This window comes from Pinus tabuliformis, chromosome 4_2 (assembly GCF_031772625.1).
Source record: "Pinus tabuliformis cultivar Carrire ecotype Pingquan chromosome 4_2, CPIR1, whole genome shotgun sequence".
Classification (NCBI taxonomy): Eukaryota; Viridiplantae; Streptophyta; class Pinopsida; order Pinales; family Pinaceae; genus Pinus; species Pinus tabuliformis.
Genome location: NC_142304.1, coordinates 328,598,859 through 328,603,433, shown reverse-complemented (window position 1 = coordinate 328,603,433; position 4,575 = coordinate 328,598,859).

Below are 4,575 nucleotides of genomic sequence, written 5' to 3'. Positions count from 1 at the left end.
TTTTTATTCTCTATGTAACTACTGATCTGAAGGATTAAACAGTTTGGCTAGATGTTTATTCTCTATATATCAGCATGAAATTTAAAGCATGAATGAATTAAGATTAAACTTTTTGACCATCATGGATTGTGGCATTTTTAACAAGCTGCACACAATCGTATTTTGCAAAGCAAAGTAAAAAGTAGTGGCATTTGAATTTGCATCACTTTCAGAATATATTTTTTATCTATTTTTGGTGGGGTTCATATTTTATTTTCTTTATTGATCCTTTTCTTTTATTAGTCCTTTGATTTTTCTTTTAGGACTTCACTCTCTTTACATTTTTTATTTTTAATATGTGAAAACATTTTGCAGAAAGCAAAGGTATGTGCAATATTACGAGACTAATAATAGTCAATTCAAAATTATGAATCCTATTATTATAGGACCCTAACAATGGCTCCACATGGGGATGGCATTTCCTGGTGAAATGTCAAGAACTTTAAGATCAGTATCCTTTGAAACTTTGACTGTGTTTGCCTTGTAACCGATATTTGGTGATCTGCTTAATTCATACATATGATGCTACACCTTTCAAAGCTTAGGGCCTTTTCTTCAGGCTTCAACTTCAAAAGGTAATCATCCAATCTAATCTAAAATTTGGAATGTTATGTACAGTGAGCAAAGTAAATGAACTAGTGTTAATCTGAGGAAAAATAATGCTTCAACATTCTACCATTGAATTGTCCACCTGGTAGATCTGTTCCATCTAATTGCTTCAAGAAAAATGCATTGTTACCTCTGTAACCATAAATGATATAAGGGCCTTGCCATAGGAAATCAAATTTACCATGTTTACCCTTTTCTTCTCTTCTAGAATCCCATTTGAGTACTTTGTCACCTATGTAAAAATCATCAGCTTTGGTTTTCTTGTCAAAAATATTTTTGATTTTTTCTTGGATCACTTCGGATTTGACATATACTTCTTCCTTGGTTTGCTGCAAATGTATTGTCTAATTTATCCTCCTTTGGATATCATTGGATTCTACCTGCAGTTCTTGAATCATTTTCGTCACTGGTACTCCTAAAGAGGATGGAAAAACAACATCCATTCCATATACTAGTTGACAAGGAGACGTACCAATGGACTTTTTTGTAGTGAGTCTATTTTCCAATAAGCCATTAACCAACTTTTAGTTCCAGGTCTTCTTATTGTCTTCTAACAGTTTCTTGATGATATTAACAAGGCTTTTGTTTGAGGATTCTACAAGCCCATTGCCTTGAGGGTGATAGGCAGTGGAATGGTCAAGGGTAATCTGGTATTGGTTACAAAAGTATACCATTTTCTTGGATTTGAAGGCAACATCATTATCAGTTATGAGCTTTTGTGGGCATCCAAATCTGGAAAGGATGTTGTTTTCAAGGAATGAAATGATGACAAAATCTATGGCTTGTATAGAAGGGATGGCTTCTATCCATTTAGTAAAGTAATCAGTGGCTGTCAAAATCCATTTATGTTGGGCTGAGGAGGATGGGTGAATTTCACCAATGAAGTCTAGACCCCATTGCTGAAATGGAATTTCTGTGGAGATGGGCTTGAGGGGTAATGGTAAGAGTTTCTTTTTGCCTTCAAATATCTAGCATTTGTGACAGCAGGTCACATATTTTCTGAAATTTGCAAAAAGGGTTGGCCAGTAAAAACTTACCCTTAAAATATTATCAGCATTTTTTTCCAGTATAGGTTTCCCCGACAATCCCTTGCATGAAATTTCTGCATGACCTTGTCAGCTTCATCTTTTAGCAAAAAATTTAACAAAATGCCACCATTATCTTTCCAAAATAAAACATTGTCTAAGATACAATATTTCATTGCTTTCATCTTTAGGAATCTACTTTTGGTTCTAGATAAACTAGGAGGAGCTTGTCAGTTGAGAAAAATGAAAATAATGTTTGCATACCAGGGTGAATCTATGAAAGCTTCACTGGTTTGTGGAGTCGTCATCTCTCCCTGATCATCTATAGCAGCAATGAAATTTATGTCCAAGGCTCGACAGTTCGATTCAGCCATGAGTTTGGCTAAACCTTGGCCTTTAATCAAGTTTGTAGGCTTGATATCAATGTCATATTCTAATACAGTGGCAATCCATTTGCCTCTTTTTCCATTAGGCCCATTGTGAGTTAGAATGTCCTTTACAATTGAGTTTGGAACATATGCTATTATGTGAGAGTATAGAACATATACTCTGAAATCCTTTATGGCTTTTACTAAAGCAAGAGCTCGTTTTTCCATTATATTATACTTTAGTGTAGCATCTCCCAAAGCTTTACCGAAGAAGGAAATGGGTCGTTCATAACCCTCATCTTTCTTTTTGCAACAAGACTACTACAATAGTTTTTTCTGAAGCAAATGAAAAAATTATGAAGTCTTTGTTGAAATTAGGACTTATGAGGACAGGTGTTTTAGTAAGGGCTTCTTTGATTGCCTCAAAAGACTGCTTAGCCTTTACTATCCACTTAAGTGTTGAATCCTTTTTCAACATGTTATTCAAATATATAATTAGTTCTACTAAGTTAGAAATGAATCTTCTAAGAGAATTTATTTTACCTAAAAATGATTGAAATTCTTTAATGTTCCTAGGATGAATGATGTTTAGGATTGCGTCTATTCTAGCTGGATCAATTCTAATGCCCTCTTTTGAAATTTTGTGTCCTAAGAGTTTACCTTCTTCTAGTCCAAAGAGTGTCTTTTTGGGATTCAAAGAAATGCCAAATTTTCTACATTTAATAAAAAAATTTCTCAAATGATCTAGAATGTTCATTATATGATTTGGAAAACACTGTGATATCATCTTGGTAAACAACTAAAAAGTCATGGATTTGTTTTGCAAAATCTATGTCCATTTCTCTTTGGAATGTTGCTCCAGCATTCATCAATATAAAGGGCATCTTTAAATACATGAAAGTTCCCCAGGGAGTGGTGAATGCAGTCTTTGCTTGATCTTCGGGTTGGACTAGGATGTGATTGTATCCAAAGAATTCATCAAGTAATGAAATTTTGGATGACCCTACTACCCTCTGGAAAATGTGGTCCATTTTAGGGAGGGGATAGTTATCCTTCAGTGATACTTTGTTCAAGTTTCTTAAATCAACACAGAGTATGATTTTTCTCCTGTTTTCTTTCTAGTGGTGACAAAATTAGAGACCCAATCTAAATATCTAATAGGTGCTACGATTTGTGCCTCATATATTATTTTTACTTCTTTTTCAATCAATGGCATAAGAGCTTGATTAATTCTCCTAAGCTTTTGTTTGAAGGGTTTCTAATCTTCTTTGATGGGTATTTTATGTTGAATAATGTTGGTGTCATAAGACTTGAGGTCTTCATAACTCCAGGCAAAGACATCTTGAAATTATTTAAACAAACTTATGTATTTCAGCTTTTCAGCTGGAGGTAATGCTTTGGATAATTTAATAAGCTTAGGTTTTTCTTCTGTTCCTATGTTACATTCTTCTATGTCTGATAATAAAGGCTCCATTTTGGTTTTCTAGCTACATCACTTGAATCAAACAAATCTTCTAATGGGACTAATCCCTTAGGAAAAAAGTTATTTTTAAGGTTTAAAATCTCAGAATCGTCATTGACTATTTCTTCTATTTCTACTTTTTCTAAGTTATCTATTTATACTTTAGTGAATTTAGTGGGTTTTTTACATCTACAACATTTATATCTATATCACTATTTATGATGTCATCTACTGTACAATCAGTATCTATGTTACAGTTTTGGAACTCTCCCTCAACATTCATAAAATCATAGATTTGAGAATCTTGTGAAAAAATATGCCAATATTTCAGATTATCAGGTATAACAAGCCTATGTCTTACCTCTGCAGTGTACTGGTGATTGGGCTGAAAAGGTAATCTGCAAGTGCTAGAAAAAGTAGCCAAACTGTGAGCTTGCATGTTCTGTTTCCTAGGAATAACAACAAAATCAATTTCAAGAAGTTCTTTAATCAGATCTAGAACAGTTTCTCTGTATTGGCTAAGTCTAGGATTATTTACAAAATACTCTCCTTTAATTTGTTTTATGATCAATTTCAAGTCTCCCATGATAGAAACTCTCTTGGCTCCAAGGTTTCTTACAATTTGCAATCCTAAGATTAAAGCTTCATACTATGCCATGTTGTTAGTGTATTTGAAGTTTAATCTAAAGGCATGACCTTCAGAATGATTATTTCCATGTTATGAATCCAAACTCCTGCACCTCCCCCTAATCTGTTCACTGAACCATCAAAATCTAGGTGCCACCTAGATTCATGAAATATATTATCATTTTCGGGTTCTTTATGTTCTTGTTTTACATCCGTGTCATTGTCTTTTCTAGTGTCTGAATTACATAAAATGAAAGAATCCATATGAGAATGTACAAAATAAATAGGATAGTTCTGTGGTTTATCTGTACTACTGACCATGTATTTCATTAAAGTTTCTCTATAAAGATTTTGGGCTGACCAAATACTAAAATTGTGGCATAAGACATGTCTAACTATAGAGATCCCTGCAATTTTTCTCCCCATGAGTGAGATAATAGATTCC